The sequence below is a fragment of the Pecten maximus genome, chromosome 6 (genome assembly GCF_902652985.1).
Source record: "Pecten maximus chromosome 6, xPecMax1.1, whole genome shotgun sequence".
NCBI classification, from domain to species: Eukaryota; Metazoa; Mollusca; class Bivalvia; order Pectinida; family Pectinidae; genus Pecten; species Pecten maximus.
The window spans coordinates 3,739,980-3,761,761 of NC_047020.1; the positions used below are offsets into that span (position 1 = coordinate 3,739,980).

A 21,782-nucleotide genomic window follows, 5' to 3' on the forward strand; every position below is an offset into this window, starting at 1 on the left:
TACGCGGCTCCGTCATTTCAGTGTGATGACACTATTAAAGACGTCCGTCAGTGGCCCCATTATTTCAGTGTGCTGACACTGTAAAGACGTCCGTCTGTGGCCCCATCATTTCAGTGTGATGACACTATAAAGACGCCCGACAGTTGCCCCATTATTTCAGTGTGATGACACTATAAAGACGTCCGTCAGCGGCCCCACCATTCGTGGGCCTTTCTGTTTGTTTGAAGTAAAACTTTGTGTAAAATAACATCGTTATGTTCATCACATAACTGACATGCTGTGTCAGTTGTCCGTGGCATAAATATGATGCAACACGCGTGTCATAATAATTAAAACTACTAAACGTGAAAGTCCGTCGAAATGAAAATTCGCGCCATAACGTATTATTCATCTCATGTGATGCAATACTATATAGAGGACTCCGGTGAACGAATGGTGGTCCATCTCTAGTTAAAAGTTTACTGTTATAGCCCAGTCATCTATACAGGTCTGGCCGATAACGTTCTATAATCGTAACTCATATCTGATTTCCTGTTATAACCTAAACTTGGTTATCAGATAGATATGGGCGATAACCATGAAGTCAGCTTTGATATTTATAATAGACTGATAAAACATCTCCATTTACTTTCCCATTGTACGTGTATAATATGTAAATGATCATATGAACCTAAAGTTAATGTAGTATGTAGTGTAATAATACACTATAGCAATAGTCCCACAGCCGGAAATGATTAAGAGTATGCTATAATACTGTAATAATACTGTACTATAATACTGCACTTTAACACTGTACTATAATACTGTACTACAATACTTTACTATAATACGTATTGTTATATTAGTGTGTAAAATTCCCTATTCAAACTATAATAATAACAACAAAAAGAAGCAACAGTTTCGTTATTATATGTTGCAAACAGATAAAAGTTTCCTCGGCCCGGTCTTTTTGCGTGATTGCCAAGGTAGCATTTTTAATTTCCCGCGATCCGATGTTTCAAGCGTCTCCGGGACCTTGCACGTAATGTTGACGTCTGCAAGCTCATGAAAGGCTACTCAGCCTGCTTTGCTTCTTATGATGAACAACATTTGACAAAAATATTGAATGACAGAGACCGCAAAAAAACCCACGGCTAATGTAATCAAGGTTGTTGTTAGGAGCCTGCAAGATAATACTGTACTATAATAATGTCCTGCAATACTGAACATTAATACTGTACTTTTCTGCTGTACTATAATTTAATGTACTATAATCATATACTATAATAATGTACTATAATAATGTATTATAATAATTTACTATAATAATGTACTATAATCATGTACTATAATACTGTACTACAATAATGTATTAAAATAATGTACTACATATGTATATCAATTGGATGTACTATAATACTGTACTATAAAACTGTACTATAATAATGTATCATAATCCTGTACTTTATTAATGTATTAAAATAATGTACTATAATAATGTATTATAATAATGTACTATAATAATGTACTATAATAATGTACTATAATAATGAACTTTAATACTGTACTATATACTTTATAGGCCAGGAAATGTCACTAGATTGCTATATTACACTATCTGATTATATGAACACTAAATATCCCACCCCATATCTACCCAATCCTTATATTTCTTCTGCTAAGATACCACATACTCGGCCCTATTTTATTATGCCATGCACAGGCACTCGCCTCATCTGTCAATGCAACCAATATTATAGTTTTGGTTATAGGCCTATATTCAGTGAAGACGTAAAAACCCATCAGGCATCAGAAGCCAGTGTTACATGCGTTTGAAATCTCAAATCATATACAAGTCCCTGTCGAACTATTCAAGTCCCTGTGCATAAACAGATTGAGTGTATACAAGTTCCTGTATATGTGGGCTGTGGGTTAGGAATTCGTGCCATGCCCCTGTGTGTGGACCTAGAGATTGAGCGTATAAAAGTCTTTATATAAATGTCTGTAATCTATTGTTAAGAGTAGTTCGGGCTCTGCAGGTATAATTAAAATATCAAGAACAAATATAAAAGAGGAACTCACTTAAAATAAAAATAGATTTTATTGGCAAGAGCATTCCATTCCCGGCCTGAACACGTCCTGGGGATTGCACTGTTTGCCGAGACTAGACCACACCCGGGCCGGTACGCTCCCATTAGGTAGACGGACCGACCGGAACAGATACAAACTACGGTTTCATGGTAATACGTACAGGCAAAGTATTTATAACATTTGTATCGGTCCAACCATGAAAAAGGAAACACAATAACATGGAACTTTCACATTGCTTCACAAAATAGTTTTCAGACATACTTGAAATATACACAACCTTCATAATATAAATGTCTACAAACAAATTAGATATAATACTTTATCATTATAACAAGAGTTCTGTAGTTGAAGTCTCCCTATCAGAATACAACAGTGGGATCATAATACAATACTACTACACGTGTTTTATAACCCGCCACAAAACACTATATGGCACACATGTCGTCACATATTCGTCTATCACTCATAAAATTTCAGTGGAGTGCAATAAATATATAAATCAGTTAAGTTTAAATAATATGTGACTAAGTCAAAAGTATTGTCAGTATGTGCCGATATAGAACCATGTCTCATTTATTTTATAAATAGATCGTATTCACTGCATTAGGAGTAACATAACCATACTCGGTCGTGAACCAGAACGCGACATTTCTAGTCTTCTCGATTCTATAAAGACATGATAGTCTTTACCAGGTACAATCGGGCTCACATTTCTGATGCGTCATGTTCATTCTTTCACTTAATTAAAAGGAGATTGAAATTAAATCCCTTTACAGTATAAGTAATCTTCTGCTTCACGATTACCTAGATTCTAATTGAGTTTCGAAGATTGTCCTCATTATAAGTAGGTTTTAACATGTAACTACAAAACGATCTGTTTAACTAGATAATCGGCACGTGTTTCGGTAGCACGTGCTGTGCACCAGTCACGAAACTATGACGTCACAATGGTCCCTGAGTGGCGTATATTCCACCTCTAACAGCTAATTAGCGTATTACATAGAAGTACCTATACCTGTACATTGTGCTGGACACGTTGGCAGGTCTCCCTGTCTATATTTCCTAGTAACTCTATATTAAATGAGCAGTATATGATTGATGTTTTGATTCTAGGTACACATATCTCGTTCAGAAAGGTGTCGGGACCCTGCACTTCTGTAACGTTTTAAATGTTTGTAGATGTTTAATGACTTCCATGTATATAAATGAGAACTTAGGAACTGATATTTATCCAATATGAATTTTAAAGTAATTCGGCTGAAATAAATATCACACAAACATGAAAATCAATATACTTTTGACATAAATTTAAAGCTTAGAGAACGTTAAAAGATATTTTTCCAATAATATGGTTTCAATGAAGCATGAAGCAGTATAAATCACAACACACTGAAAAAACCAATGCAATGTAAATCTACAGGCCATACGTGTTGGCATATAACTTAATACCAACATAGATATAAAAACAACAGTTTCAAATCGGGGTTATAACAACAGGCGCAAGTGGCGCTGGTGTCGACAGAAAAACTCGGGGTTATAACAACAGGCGTGGTATTGTGTCGACAGAAAAACTCGGGGTTATAACAACAGGCGTGGTATTGTGTCGACACAAAAACTCGGGGGTGGGAGAAACAGGCGTGGTACTGGTGTCGACACAAACCTCGGGGTTATAATAACAGGCGTGGTATTGTGTCGACAGAAAAACTCGGGGTTATAACAACAGGCGTGGTACTGTGTCGACAGAAAAACTCGGGGTTAGAGAAACAGGCGTGGTATTGTGTCGACACAAAATCTCGGGGTTAGAGAAACAGGCGTGGTACTGGTGTCAACACAAAAACTCGGGGTTATAACAACAGGCGTGGTATTGTGTCGACAGAAAAACTCGGGGTTATAACAACAGGCGTGGTATGGTGTCGACAGAAAAACTCGGGGTTATAACAACAGGCGTGGTATTATGTCGACAGAAAAACTCGGGGTTATAACAACATGCGTGGTATTATGTCGACAGAAAAACTCGGGGTTATAACAACAGGCGTGGTATTATGTCGACAGACATAAAACAAAACAATAACAAAACACGCAGTTTGAGAAAAATGCGTGGTGCTGGTTTCAGTAAATATCAAAAGTTTAGGTCGAACATTAGACTATCACACAGTACCTACAGGGAGTAAAACATTCGTCATTAATTGTTCAATATAACACGATTATCATATTCCTTATCATTTAATCTGAATTCTTGTAGTCTGATATTTATAATTGCCGAAGAAAAAAGAATGGAATGGCCATTTCAGTTCACAGGGACTTCACATCAATAGGTCTACGTGTATGACCGCTGAAGAGCCTTTGTGACCTAAGGTTCCGAATGCCATAGAAAGTAAAAACCTATCAATCCATAAATGATCCAGTCACGTGATATATCCTCTACTGATCCAGTCACGTGATAGATCATATACTGATCCAGACACGTGGGAGATCATCTACTGATCCAGACACGTGGGAGATCATCTACTGATCCAGACACGTGGGAGATCCTCTTCTGATAGTTACCTAAAGTAAATTTTGGACTTGAGCACGACTACATTACCTAAAGCCCCTCCTCTTATGGTCTGGATAGGACATCCAGTGCTTCTAGAGTCTTTTATTTTAAAGTCAGAAAAAAGATTCAATTGATCCAAACTTATGCGTGATGAAGCACGTAACATTACAATTAGAGGGATGTACATGTAGTTCTGGGTTATTCAGGTCTCCGGACTAGTCAGGGTCACACTTTAGGTGGTATATACGTTTGTGACAAATTGTGTTCGAGGCCAGTACTATAGTGATTGGAGTCGCAGTCATAGTTAGGACACCAAAACATATTTTTTATGTTAATCCATATAAAACGTTTGACACCGACACAGTATTAGGTAGATTAAGTAGGATGAGTGATGCCGCGGTGTTACATCGTCTGTAATTCACACTCCACTCGGAACTCCTCGAGTGTGCTGTAGCGCGAGTTATATTTACATAATATATGACGTCACATCGTTCTGAATCCTAACAAATACATTCCATCAGGAAGTTTGACGTCATTAATAAGATCACAACGGCTTAGTTTTGGCAGAAACACATGACGTCATTCCTGCTGGTCCAAACACTCGTCACACCTGAGTAGTCCATTTTCGTCACATTGCATGCACCGTAGTGCACTAAACTCCTCCGTAAAGTAGTTCCGCTTGAGTGACTTTTTACTGCCGTGACAGAACGTACACGGAACGTATCGATATCCTCCACACTTATCACAGGACGATCGCACATTGATTTTCTGGAACAGAAATAATGCAACATATACAAGAAGAAGATCAATGCTAAACTACCATCAGTATATAAAAGAGAAAAGTGAAAAGAGCAAATTAGCGAGTTCTGTAGCGGACAAACTTTTTGGCATTTTTGACTGTCTTACATCAGTAGCTAGATACTAGTGAGCCTTCAGATGTATTACTGTGTGTATTTATAGATTCATAAAATCATGGAAAGCAACCATTTCAGTCACCTTCGACGTCTAAGCGCGATCATTGAGTCTTGCTGGTCAGAAACAGATGGCGAAAAAGTTAGTTGACCTTTGACATATAACTCTGACCGTGACATTGAATTTCATACGGTGATGCATGATTAGGGCTATACGTTCTCGCAACATAAAATGTTAGTAGAAGACTGTGTCCCAAGAATCCGGGACCAATGACCACGCTTATAGCGCTATCACTATGAAATGCCATACCAGGACACGTACCATGCGGACACCCCACCCAGTCACATCATACCGATAGTCATCAGAGCAGGGGACATAACCCATCACCCGCGAAATTGATACAGGTAGTTAAAAAGTAGAGAACATCCCTTAAATGATACAATAGGGATTTATTTAGGTTGTTTTCGTGTTCCCGAAAAGAAGATCCCAAATCATACATAGTATTGTTACATAAAGTGTTATCCTCACACTGCCCGACATAATAAAATCTTCACATTACTGTTGCCTTGTATATGGGATACTCGGCCCCGTCTAATTATATACTTACGGTAAAATTAGAGAGCACTCTACGAAGCTCTCCTTCCTCGTTTAAATTTTCGAGTTCCTGCATGCCCTGTAATTATTAAACAGAGAGCATACAGACAAACTCAGGATGACGTAATCGATGTAACTAAGTGTTATACAATCGTGATATAGTCTGAAATGTCCTGGTCTATAGAGTAGTCTATCTCCCCACAACAACTACAGCTTTTGTATGAGATAAACGTTTCCGGTTGTAAAGGTCTCCGGACTTCATGTTACCGACTAGATACGGACTTACATTTACGGTAATATGAACGCACCGATGAACACATTCAAGTGATATCTCAAGGCATTAGATAGTCACATACGCTTGTGGATCAATGTGTTGATCTTATATTTCATGAAACTAATACAAACAAACGTAAACCTATAGTCTATGATACCGAAACCTTCAAATTAAAGATGGATGGCATGTATTTTATTACTATATGTTTCTGACCCATTTCACAAATCAGTAAAATTAAAAATGATAAAAACAGTACATTCTACAAACTACACATGTCACATAGTAGATATAATCGTGATGTATGTACAAGGAAGAGAAATCTAACTCCACAGCCCCCACCCATCTACGCTTACAATGTCGGTGTGATTCCTATACCAGGACGTCTTATTTATTTCCTTTGTGGAATTTTTATTATTATTATTATCTAAGTACTCTCAAAAAAACTAACTGAACACGCACTATATGCTTATGGTGTTTCCCCTGTGGGAACCAGCTAGTTAGAATTTAGTAAAAATCAATGTTTCCTTATCAAATATTCTAGAATCAAATTCGTCTGGATAATTTGGCCCATTTATTTGTGTACGTATAGCGAAGTACTATATCCTAGGTATATCGTTTATGTATCTGAGAGATATATAACGCTGTCACTTACCCCAAGGGGGACGCCGTCAGCGAAAACCTGCGGTAGCACCACCTCGTCGACTCCCCCTAGTCGCTCCCTGAGCTCGCGCTGGTTCTCAACGCTCATAAATAAGTCCCTCTCCTCGTATCGGACCATGTGGGTCTGTAGGATTTTCTTGGCGACGACACATCTCTCGTAGGTTTCCCGGACAATCGCCATACTGGACGTGTAGATAACAATCTTACCCTTCTCTAACTGGCCATAGTTTCTCTGAAAGGGGAAAGTCATCATCATCATCATCATCATCATCATCATCAACAACAACAACAACAACAACTTGGCTATGTGGTTTTGATTTCAGGTACAAGTTTAGAGATTACATATCAATGATAAATAATTACACATGATGAACATATCAGATACAGTGTACGTTATATCTGTGTCATTTATATCGACAATAAATGTCAGAAGAAGGTAGTTTGATGCTTTAAATAACAAACAATAAAGCTGAACACAATGATCATATAAAACCACATTTGTTACATATCATACATATCATACATACCATACATATCATACATATCATACATATCATACATACCATACATATCATACATATCATACATATCTCATACATATCATACATACCATACATATCACACATATCATACATATCATCATATATATCATACATATCATACATATCATACATATCATATATCATACATATCATATATCATACATATCATATATCATACATATCATATATCATACATATCATACATATCATACATATCATACATATCAACAGTCCTCAGGTTGTATCTGAGGGGTTGAGAAAGACCCCTGATCCTATTTTCACATTATTTTTTAAATCATGACTGTTTACCTCTCGATGCCTAACATTGCTATATATGGTTATAGGGTGAGGATCTAAACAGTTTCAAAGATATAACAAAGAAACAAAGTTCCCGGGGATAGGGGAAAACCCCAGGGCCTATCCTTACATCATGTTTTTTTATCTCTCGATGCCCAACAATGCTATACATGGTTGTGGGGTGGGAATCTCAACGGTTTCAAAAATGCAAAAAAAAGTCGTTTATAGCAATATAGCCAAGTTCCTCCCTTTTGGCCAAGCTCCTCAGTCACCTGGGGGTCATCCCCACAATTTGTAGCTTTCTGAATCCCATCACCTTAAGATACTACGAGGCATATATGAGTGATATTCATCATTTAGTTCAGTAGAAGAAGTCATTTATAGCAGTACGATGATAGACAGGACAATATTGTAACCATACTGTAATAAAGTGTACACTACAATGATAGACAGGACAATATTATAACCATACTGTAGACAGGACAATATTGTAACCATACTGTAGACAGGACAATATTGTGACCATACTGTAATAAAGTGTACACTACAATGATAGACAGGACAATATTATAACCATACTGTAGACAGGACAATATTGTAACCATACTGTAGACAGGACAATATTGTAACCATACTGTTATAAAGTGTACACTACAATGATAGACAGGACAATATTGTAACCATACTGTAGACAGGACAATATTGTAACCATACTGTAGACAGGACAATATTGTGACCATACTGTAGACAGGACAATATTGTGACCATACTGTAATAAAGTGTACACTACAATGATAGACAGGACAATATTGTAACCATACTGTAGACAGGACAATATTGTAACCATACTGTAGACAGGACAATATTGTAACCATATTGTAGACAGGACAATATTGTAACCATACTGTAGACAGGACAATATTGTGACCATACTGTAGACAGGACACTATTGTAACCATACTGTAGACAGGACACTATTGTGACCATACTGTAGACAGGACAATATTGTAACCATACTGTAGACAGGACAATATTGTGACCATACTGTAGACAGGACAATATTGTAACCATACTGGATGAATCAATGTGTCCATGTTGTTGGCGGTCCCCAAACCAGAAAGGATGAAGACATGGTTTCCCTGACGTAAAGAAAAACGAATTCATTGCCAGGGATTATGTCCACGTCTACATCGTTTTCTGACGTCATGCTCGCCATGCTTACGGCAGTTTGACCCAGAGCGTGTCGGTTTGAAATAGGTGTGTAAATGACTTCAATCTAATTAAAATTAGATGATCATGAACACAAGTTTTATTAGATTGTCAATGACTTGCGTCCATTCTTTTCGTAGATTTCATTAAACATATACCAGTGCTAGACAGCTTATAGGGGAAACGAAATGAATAACTAATTCGAAGTCCGAAAATGGTTCCCTGTCATTCTATTTCCAATTAGCTGGCTTCTACAGATATTGAATTTGTGTGGCTATGGTTCGGTATCTGTGCAGGCCCGTGGAACCGTCACGAAAGCTGTTGACGTTCCAAGGTTCGTGTTTTATTCTTATTACAACACTTCATCATTAACACATTGAAATCATGACTCATGACACAACAAACAAAACAATCAAAACCAACAAGTGTCATGAATTAGGCGGAGATATGTAGTATCAACTAAGTTGTTATGTATGGAAAGCCGGTACACAGTCTACATGTATTTGGACCTCTCCTAGAGTGTATAGCACATTTACAGACGTTTTGGGGGGCTAGATTAAAATTCGGTAAAAATGACACCCCCGGTGTTCATTCCGATATATAATGATCACCGGGGGTGTCATTTTTACCGAATTTTAATTTACGCGCCGGCTTTCCATAGTTACGTTTTGGGCCACAACACTATAGAGTAGCCCAAACAAACAAAGCTTTATTCTCAAAATCAATAACCGATAATGTGTGACGAGTTTGATACAAATAAATGCTCATGAATTTGGCGAAATGGTCTAGACTTCTAATAGGTGGCCATCGATAAGGCCACAATCACAGGGACTTGACATGTTCATATGACTCAGAATGAAAAACTAACCCCAAGCTCCGGCACCTTATTATTGACAATAAGTGGTCTGTTATTACCTTATTATTGACAATAAGTGGTCTGTTATTATGACCTAACAATAAGTGGTCTGTTATTATGACCTAACAATAAGTCATCTAAGGATTCGGACCAAGCTCCTGTGTTTACAACAGAATATCGTAAGGAATAGATTAAGCCACAAGAAGCACAGCTTTATCGAAACGTGACGAATTGACACATGACATGGCGGTGAATTGGATACTACAAGCTTACTATTAACTCTTATAAAACGTGAATTGTCTTTGAATCAGCAATTCGTTTTCTCTACTCATTACATTTTGTTTATTTCCGTTAACGTTGGAAGTGATTAACAACTCGTGTTTATTATACAACACATTACGTCGGTACGTGTGACAGGTAGCACTCATATATTTAACCTCTTGTTACGTGACGTAAATTATACATAATGTTCCTATACAACAAGTCAGAATTAACCGCATGTTTTTTGCAGGTAAACAAATTTTGACCACAAATTACACAGTCTGTCTGGAACTCTCTGTGATCGCCATCGTACATAATTAGATTGATCTACACAAGTCTGTACTTTACACTGATCAACCCGGTAAAATAAATGTATATTTAATTAAGGTCAGCACCGAGGAACTTGGTGTTTTGCTGACGTAAACATAGTGAACCACAGACACACGGTGTAAGGGAGGGTCGGTATGGGGGGAGGGTCGGTATAGGGGGAGGGGCAATACATGTATAATTAAGTATTCCAATCAGACTCTATCAGGTATAGGTCCCGGATGTAATTCTTCAAGGTAACATTGATGTTATTTTCAGTCCAAATTTAACCGTTATTTTGAATTATATCAAATTAAGGAAACCACGAAGAAGGAAGTACTGAATAACTGGGGAAAAAACTTCCATGTAGAAAAGTTTCCTTTATAACCATAAGACCTCTTAAAAAGACTTAAGGATGTAATTCAATCACTGTAAACTCGTCTGATTACATACCGGGAAGGTACATCAGGAAGGTACACATGGAAGGTACACATGGAAGGTACACCAGGAAGAGAATGGTAACTCACTTCTACTGGGACTCTACACAGAGTCTATAAACCGGTCTGTGATTCTACTGGGACTCTACACAGAGTCTATAAACCGGTCTGTGAGTCTACTGGGACTCTACACAGAGTCTATAAACCGGTCTGTGATTCTACTGGGACCCTACACAGAGTCTATAAACCGGTCTGTGATTCTACTGGGACCCTACACAGAGTCTATAAACCGGTCTGTGATTCTACTGGGACTCTACACAGAGTCTATAAACCGGTCTGTGATTCTACTGGGACCCTACACAGAGTCTATAAACCGGTCTGTGATTCTACTGGGACTCTACACAGAGTCTATAAACCGGTCTGTGAGTCTACTGGGACCCTACACAGAGTCTATAAACCGGTCAGTGATTCTACTGGGACTCTACACAGAGTCTATAAACCGGTCTGTGATTCTACTGGGACTCTACACAGAGTCTATAAACCGGTCTGTGATTCTACTGGGACTCTACACAGAGTCTATAAACCGGTCTGTGAGTCTACTGGGACTCTACACAGAGTCTATAAACCGGTCTGTGATTCTACTGGGACCCTACACAGAGTCTATAAACCGGTCTGTGATTCTACTGGGACTCTACACAGAGTCTATAAACCGGTCTGTGATTCTACTGGGACCCTACACAGAGTCTATAAACCGGTCTGTGATTCTACTGGGACTCTACACAGAGTCTATAAACCGGTCTGTGAGTCTACTGGGACCCTACACAGAGTCTATAAACCGGTCAGTGATTCTACTGGGACCCTACACAGAGTCTATAAACCGGTCTGTGATTCTACTGGGACCCTACACAGAGTCTATAAACCGGTCTGTGATTCTACTGGGACTCTACACAGAGTCTATAAACCGGTCTGTGATTCTACTGGGACCCTACACAGAGTCTATAAACCGGTCTGTGAGTCTACTGGGACCCTACACAGAGTCTATAAACCGGTCTGTGATTCACTGGGACTCTATACAGAGTCTATAAACCGGTCTGTGAGTCTACTGGGACTATACACAGAGTCTATAAACCGGTCTGTGATTCTACTGGGACCCTACACAGAGTCTATAAACCGGTCTGTGAGTCTACTCGGACTCTACACAGAGTCTATAAACAGGTCTTTGATTCACTGGGACTCTATACAGAGTCTATAAACCGGTCTGTGAGTCTACTGGGACCCTACACAGAGTCTATAAACCGGTCTGTGATTCTACTGGGACTCTACACCGAGTCTATTAACCGGTCTGTGATTCTACTGGGACCCTACACAGAGTCTATAAACCGGTCTGTGATTCTACTGGGACCCTACACAGAGTCTATAAACCGGTCTGTGATTCTACTGGGACTCTACACAGAGTCTATAAACCGGTCTGTGATTCACTGGGACCCTACACAGGGTCTATAAACCGGTCTGTGAGTCTACTGGGACTCTACACAGAGTCTATAAACCGGTCTGTGATTCTACTGGGACCCTACACAGAGTCTATAAAACGGTCTGTGATTCTACTGGGACTCTACACAGAGTCTATAAACCGGTCTGTGATTCTACTGGGACTCTACACAGAGTCTATAAACCGGTCTGTGATTCTACTGGGACTCTACACAGAGTCTATAAACCGGTCTATAAACCCGTCTGTGATTCTACTGGGACCCTACACAGAGTCTATAAACCGGTCTGTGATTCTACTGGGACTCTACACAGTCTATAAACCGGTCTGTGATTCTACTGGGACCCTACACAGAGTCTATAAACCGGTCTGTGATTCTACTGGGACTCTACACAGAGTCTATAAACCGGTCTGTGATTCTACTGGGACTCTACACAGAGTCTATAAACCGGTCTGTGAGTCTACTGGGACCCTACACAGAGTCTATAAACCGGTCTGTGATTCTACTGGGACCCTACACAGAGTCTATAAACCGGTCTGTGATTCTAATGGGACTCTACACAGAGTCTATAAACCGGTCTGTGACGAGCAGAAACTCTCCAGGTTAAACTTTTGTTTCCTTCCTTGATCGAGAATATAGTGTGTAAACGAAAAAGTAATTCAGAAACAAGTGATAGACACTTCTATAAATCTGTCTCCTTGGTGTGGTTATACATGTCATGATCACACATTAGTAATAAAGAAATACGTTATAATTGATGAAGAAAGTCTGAAGGAGCAAAGGACCACAAGGAGAGAATGTCCCATAATGGCCACTTATAAAAAGTCATTCCAAAATGTCACCACACTGTCATAATCTAGACACGCAAACTCGGTACTCTTCCTTTACTCATCACATTTAACAAATATTCGTGTTACCAAAGATTCGTGTCTCCAAAGATTCGTGTTACCAAAGATTCGTGTTACCAAAGATTCGTGTCTCCAAAGATTCGTGTCTCCAAAGATTCATGTCTCCAAAGATTCGTGTTGGCAAATATTCGTGTTGCCAAAGAGTTACCTAAGATTCGTAATGCCAAGATTCGTGATAAACAAGATTCGTGTTTTCAAAGATTGGTGTCAGCAAAGGCTCGTGTTACCAAAGATTCGTGTGTAGGTGAAGTAGGAAACAATGAACTCCATCGTCGTCATATTCTAAACAGTAATGAGAGAGAAAGCATAACACCTGTCTATCAAGTATTAATCGACAATAATTGGACAATGCCTTTCCATTAAAAAGGAGCGACAGTGAGAAAGAACGGAAAGTATTTGTCTACAATGTATTTATACATCAATGACGGTGATGAATTACCTATACAAAGGTACTAAAATAACTGTGATTACTAAATGACCTTACACAAAAAGCCATTTTAAGCTCGAATGTGTGAATTGAAACGAAAGTAACATTTTGAATAAATAGCAATTAAATGGTACCGATACAGAATACAACAATATTGACTTGACTTTTACAGACAAATGAGTCATATTGCCGACTTGATATTTTCAGTTAGGTTTTAACGGGTTCACAAATAAATAAACAAAATATAAAAGGTCAACAACTGCTGACGAGACAATATTCCGGTGACCATCCATTCCGTTTGTTGGTTACCCTGTTAATGATACCATATATCCTTCCGAGTCTCCGAACCAATATTTACATAGCCCCACCGTGTAATGGTATTACTGCCTGTCGTGTTCCTGTGGTGGAAAATGATCAGTCTCGGTTACTGACAATGTCAGCTCATACCCAAATGTGTGACTGGGAGGTCATGAGCGATCCACTTAGCTACATGGAATGTACCCATGGCTACCACAGCTACATGGAGTGTACCCATGGCTATCACAGCTACATTGAGTGTACCCGTGGCTACCACAGCTACATGGAGTGTACCCATGGCTATCACAGCTACATTGAGTGTACCCGTGGCTACCACAGCTACATGTACATGGAGTGTACCCATGTCTATCACAGCTACATGGAGTGTACCCATGGCTATCACAGCTACATGGAGTGTACCCATGGCTACCACAGCTACATGGAGTGTACCCATGTCTACCACAGCTACATGGAGTGTACCCATGGCTACCACAGCTACATGGAGTGTACCCATGTCTACCACAGCTACATGGAGTGTACCCATGGCTACCACAGCTACATGGAGTGTACCCATGGCTATCACAGCTACATGGAGTGTACCCATGTCTACCACAGCTACATGGAGTGTACCCATGGCTACCACAGCTACATGGAGTGTACCCATGGCTACCACAGCTACATGGAGTGTACCCATGGCTACCACAGCTACATGGAGTGTACCAATGTCTACCACAGCTACATGGAGTGTACCCGTGGCTACCACAGCTACATGGAGTGTATCCATGGCTACCACAGCTACATGGAGTGTACCCATGACTACCACAGCTACATGGAGTGTACCCATGGCTACCACAGATACATGGAGTGTACCCATGGCTACCACAGCTACATGGAGTGTACCCGTGGCTATCACAGCTACATGGAGTGTACCCATGGCTACCACAGCTACATGGAGTGTACCCGTGGCTATCACAGCTACATGGAGTGTACCCATGTCTACCACAGCTACATGGAGTGTACCCATGGCTACCACAGCTACATGGAGTGTACCCATGACTACCACAGCTACATGGAGTGTACCCATGACTATCACAGCTACATGGAGTGTACCCATGGCTATCACAGCTACATGGAGTGTACCCATGTCTACCACAGCTACATGAAGTGTACCCATGACTACCACAGTTACATGGAGTGTACCCATGGCTATCACAGCTACATGGAGTGTACCCATGGCTACCACAGCTACATGGAGTGTACCCATGGCTATCACAGCTACATGGAGTGTACCCATGGCTATCACAGCTACATGGAGTGTACCCATGTCTACCACAGCTACATGGAGTGTACCCATGGCTACCACAGCTACATGGAGTGTACCCATGTCTACCACAGCTACATGGAGTGTACCCATGGCTACCACAGCTACATGGAGTGTACCCATGGCTACCACAGCTACATGGAGTGTACCCATGGTTACCACAGCGCCTTCTTTAGCATCAATTTCCAACCGATTATCAATATCTGTATAATACTACACATGTATAATCTGATTTATGTATTATAATATCATTATAGTCATTACTCTGCGTCACGCCCTTGTAATCACCAGGACTCTCTCATATTGCTAAATTCACAAAAGGATATGTTTTGTACACTATTGTAGGTATGTTTTGTACACTATTGTAGGTATGTTTTGTACACTATTGTAGGTATGTTTTGTACACTATTGTAGGTATCGGGTTTTTATGGTAACTAATATCAACATCCTCGCTCACATTCCGGGTAATTTGAAATGAAATATCGGGTGACGTTCGTGACCAGCTGTTTATATATAAACTCCAGTGTATTGAGAGAAATGATCTAAATCACGAATTCGAGACTAATTCTAACTTCTCAGTCCGTGATATCCTCATACTTATATGTAGTCGTATTCTAACAAAATATCATAATTCATGGAGAGCGATGGTGTGCTGTAGGCTGTGAAAGGGAAGGTTTGACTTCATCAACTGATGACATGACACTCGTGTCCTGAGGGTACCAAACCACAATACAGGCGGACATAGAACACAAAAACATATATTTTACTCAGAACACCTGTGTTCTGGAATTTGTAAGGTGACTAAAAAACGTGTGTGTTGTCTTTGATTTGAGGACCAGGACGAATCACACCCACCCGCACATCAAATAGTCAAACGAGGTGTACGATACTCTACACTGGGGTCTAGAATTTGTTTAGACCAAAGTCCTATTTTAATCCAATGTTTATTTTTCCAGTTCAGTGTTAACGTGTAATTTTACACGTTGTCAATATGAAGTTGGCTTTTTAAAATGTCAACAAGTTATATCAATTTATCAAATATTAATCACGCTTGTTGGCCCGGATGGAAACAAACCAGAGTACCCGGGACCCCATACCTTTTCACATCCGATCGGAGAATCAAATCCCGGCCGCCTAGGTGAAAGGCAAGTGTGTTACCACTGTGCCACTCGAGTTACCACTGTGCCACCCGAGTGTGTTAACACTGTGCCACTCGAGTGTGTCACCACTGTGACTTCTAAGTGTGTTACTACTGTGCCACCCGAGTGTGTTACCACTGTGCCACCCGAATGTGTTTACACTGTGCCACCTGAGTGTGTTCCCACTGTGCCACCCGAGTGTGTTACCACTGTGCCACCCGAATGTGTTAACACTGTGCCACCTAAGAGTGTTACCACTGTGCAACCCGAGTGAATTACCGCTGTGCCACCCGAGTGTGTTACCGCTGTGCCACCGAGTGTGTTTCCACTGTGCCACCCGTGTGAGTTACCGCTGTGCCACCCGAGTGTGTTACTGCTGTGCCACCGAGTGTGTTACCACTGTGCCACAGAGTGTGTTACCGCTGTGCCACCCGAGTGTGTTTCCACTGTGCCAACCGACCACTCTCATGGAATAGGCTTCGTGTATACAACTCCATCATTTATCGTAGACTACTTTATTGACCATTGTAGTGGCAACACTAAAGAATCCAATATACCATTGGGACTGTTTGATCCAACATTGTCTTCAGAAGAAACTGATTACAGAATTTTGAACCCAAATCAAAACGTGAAAAACCATGTGTAACACGTTAAAACAAACATTTGTGACCCGGCTGATTCCATGTATTAGGTTTTGTAGGCCGTGCTTATTTTGTGATATTTTACGTATTTGTTAGAAAATAAACGCGAATTCCCAACATACCGCGAATTTTCAATCGGTACAGAGATTTGTATATCACAAGTGATATACAAGTCTATGATCGGTATACATTTTATTTTTAACAAGGGCAATAACTCTACAATTACTCATTAATAGTGCACACTAGAATAACGCTCTATGGAATGTGCCTGTCTGGGTTGATAGGAAGGACTACGTGGTTGTTTTATCTATATAGAGCAGTATATCGGATACATGTATGGTACACTTACACTTTCTAATCTAATCTCAATAAATGACATCCTTCAAAACAAAATCAGAAACATTCGATCAGCACGGTCCCAATAAATGACACGAGCTTGAGAAATAAACCCGATGTAACGTCAGCACGATTAATAATGATTGTCATACAACATCAGGAACGACAACTCTGATTTAGACTGTACAACAGGTACTGTAGCGTACAGTTATTGTACATGTTATCCCGTACCTCCCAGCATGCCCTGTTTTGTGGTCTGGACTGTGTTATTCCTTGCTAAGCTGTGGGCCTTACTCACTCGGATGCAGACGCTTCAGAAGGGAGAGCACAACTGTTAACACATGGACATAGGAAACGTATACACTTTTTAATTGATTACATATCCATGAGGGTTTTACAATGTACATCAAATTTAGTCCGAGTCCTTTTAACGTCATGGGAGGAATCCCACATTTATCCCTACGAGAGCCAAACCATCCGTTTATATTCTAGATCAAATTTGATTTAGATATTTTTTATCCTTACGGAAAAGAAGGATTTTATATTTCAAACTAATAGCACTTAGGGCAATAATCATATAGATTTGTAGTATCGTTATCAGGGGGTAGATGTTATATTAGTGTGGCGCCAACCTGAATCCTATTTGATTGATAGTGATTAACTACATGTATCTTATTCTGATTTTAGCGACTGGTCAACATTGCATTGAATTATTAACATTGTATATTTCAAACGGTCATGATATGACGGTGTGACGACAATCGTATTACTGTCAAAATATGACGGTTTGACGACATTTGTATTACTGTCAAAATAAGACGGTGTGACGACATTCGTATTTCTGTCAAAATATGACGGTTTGACGACACTTGTTTTTATGCACCCGTTTGACAACATTCGTGCTACTGTCTAGATATGGTGGTTCTACGACATTCGTGTTACTGTCTAGATATGGTGGTTCTACGACATTCGTGTTACTGTCTAGATATGATGGTTCTACGACATTCGTACTACTGTCTAGATATGATGGTTCTACGACATTCGTACTACTGGCTAGATATGATGGTTCTACGACATTCGCACTACTGTCTATAGATATGATGGTTTTGTGACATTCGTACTACTGTCTAGATATGATGGTTCTACGACATTCGTGTTACGTTCTAGATATGATGGTTCTACGACATTCATACTACTGTCTAGATATGATGGTTCTATGACATTCGTACTACTGTCTAGATATGATGGTTCTACGACATTCATACTACTGTCTAGATATGATGGTTCTACGACATTCGTACTACTGTCTAGATGTGATGGTTCTACGACATTCGTACTACTGGCTAGATATGATGGTTCTACGACATTCGCACTACTGTCTATAGATATGATGGTTTTGTGACATTCGTACTACTGTCTAGATATGATGGTTCTACGACATTCGTGTTACGTTCTAGATATGATGGTTCTACGACATTCATACTACTGTCTAGATATGATGGTTCTATGACATTCGTACTACTGTCTAGATATGATGGTTCTACGACATTCATACTACTGTCTAGATATGATGGTTCTACGACATTCGTGTTACTGTCTAGATATGATGGTTCTACGACATTCGTGTTACGGTCTAGATATGATGGTTCTACGACATTCATACTACTGTCTAGATATGATGGTTCTATGACATTCGTACTACTGTCTAGATATGATGGTTCTACGACATTCATACTACTGTCTAGATATGATGGTTCTATGACATTCGTGTTACTGTCTAGATATGATGGTTCTAGGACATTCGTACTACTGTCTAGATATGATGGTTCTATGACATTCGTACTACTGTCTAGATATGATGGTTCTGTGACATTCGTACTACTGTCTAGATATGGTGGTTCTACGACATTCGTACTACTGTCTAGATATGATGGTTCTACGACATTCGTGTTACGTTCTAGATATGATGGTTCTACGACATTCGTGTTACTGTCTAGATATGATGGTTCTACGTCATTCGTACTACTGTCTAGATATGATGGTTCTACGACATTCGTACTACTGTCTAGATATGATGGTTCTACGACATTCGTGTTACTGTCTAGATATGATGGTTCTACGACATTCGTGTTACGTTCTAGATATGATGGTTCTACGACATTCGTGCTACTGTCTAGATATGATGGTTCTACGTCATTCGTACTACTGTCTAGATATGATGGTTCTACGACATTCGTACTACTGTCTAGATATGATGGTTCTACGACATTCGTACTACTGTCTAGATATGATGGTTCTACGACATTCGTACTACTGTCTAGATATGATGGTTCTACGACATTCGTGTTACTGTCTAGATATGATGGTTCTACGACATTCGTGTTACTGTCTAGATATGATGGTTCTACGACATTCGTGTTACTGTCTAGATATGGTGGTTCTATGACATTCGTACTACTGGCTAGATATGATGGTTCTACGACATTCGTGTTACTGTCTAGATATGATGGTTCTACGACATTCGTACTACTGTATAGATATGATGGTTCTACGACATTCGTACTACTGTCTAGATATGATGGTTCTACGACATTCGTGTTACTGTCTAGATATGATGGCTCTACGACATTCGTGTTACTGTCTAGATATGATGGTTCTACGACATTCGTGTTACTGTCTAGATATGGTGGTTCTATGACATTCGTACTACTGGCTAGATATGATGGTTCTACGACATTCGTGTTACTGTCTAGATATGATGGTTCTACGACATTCGTACTACTGTCTAGATATGATGGTTCTATGACATTCGTACTACTGTCTAGATATGATGGTTCTATGACATTCGTACTACTGTCTAGATATGATGGTTCTACGACATTCATACTACTGTCTAGATATGGTGGTTCTACGACATTCGTACTACTGTCTAGATATGGTGGTTCTACGACATTCGTACTACTGTCTAGATATGATGGTTCTACGACATTCGTACTACTGTCTAGATATGATGGTTCTACGACATTCGTGTTACTGTCTAGATATGATGGTTCTATGACATTTGTACTACTGTCTGGATATGATGGTTCTACGACATTCTTGTTACTGTCTAGATATGATGGTTCTACGACATTCGTACTACTGTCTGGATATGATGGTTCTACGACATTCTTGTTACTGTGTAGATATGATGGTTCTACGACATTCGTACTACTGTCTAGATATGGTGGTTCTACGACATTCGTGTTACTGTCTAGATATGATGGTTCTACGACATTCGTGTTACTGTCTAGATATGATGGTTCTACGACATTCGTACTACTGTCTAGATATGATGGTTCTATGACATTCGTGTTACTGTCTGGATATGATGGTTCTAGGACATTCGTACTACTGTCTAGATATGATGGTTCTACGACATTCGTGTTACTGTCTAGATATGATGGTTCTACGACATTCGTACTACTGTCTAGATATGATGGTTCTACGACATTCGTACTACTGTCTAGATATGATGGTCCTACGACATTCGTACTACTGTCTAGATATGATGGTTCTACGACATTCGTGTTACTGTCTGGATATGATGGTTCTAGGACATTCGTACTACTGTCTAGATATGATGGTTCTACGACATTCGTACTACTGTCTAGATATGATGGTTCTACGACATTCGTACTACTGTCTAGATACAATAGTTCTACGACATTCGTACTACTGTCTAGATATGATGGTTCTACGACATTCGTGTTACTGTTTAGATATGATGGTTCTACGACATTCGAGTTACTGTCTAGATATGATGGTTCTACGACATTCGTACTACTGTCTAGATATGATGGTTCTACGACATTCGTGTTACTGTCTAGATATGATGGTTCTACGACATTCGTACTACTGTCTAGATATGATGGTTCTACGACATTCGTACTACTGTCTAGATATGATGGTTCTACGACATTCGTGTTACTGTCTAGATATGATGGTTCTACGACATTCGTGTTACTGTCTGGATATGATGGTTCTACGACATTCGTACTACTGTCTAGATATGATGGTTCTACGACATTCGTACTACTGTCTGGATATGATGGTCTACGACATTCGTGTTACTGTCTGGATATGATGGTTCTACGACATTCGTACTACTGGCTAGATATGATGGTTCTACGACATTCGTGTTACTGTCTAGATATGATAGTTCTACGACATTCGTACTACTGTCTAGATATGATGGTTCTACGACATTCGTGTTACTGTCTAGATATGATG

General features: G+C 39.6%; 1 pseudogene; it reads right to left on the reverse strand.

Moving 5' to 3' along the window:
* Positions 1–2,061: 2,061 nt before the first annotated feature.
* Positions 2,062–21,782, reverse strand: part of LOC117328751 — a 31,738-nt pseudogene continuing 12,017 nt past the window's right edge.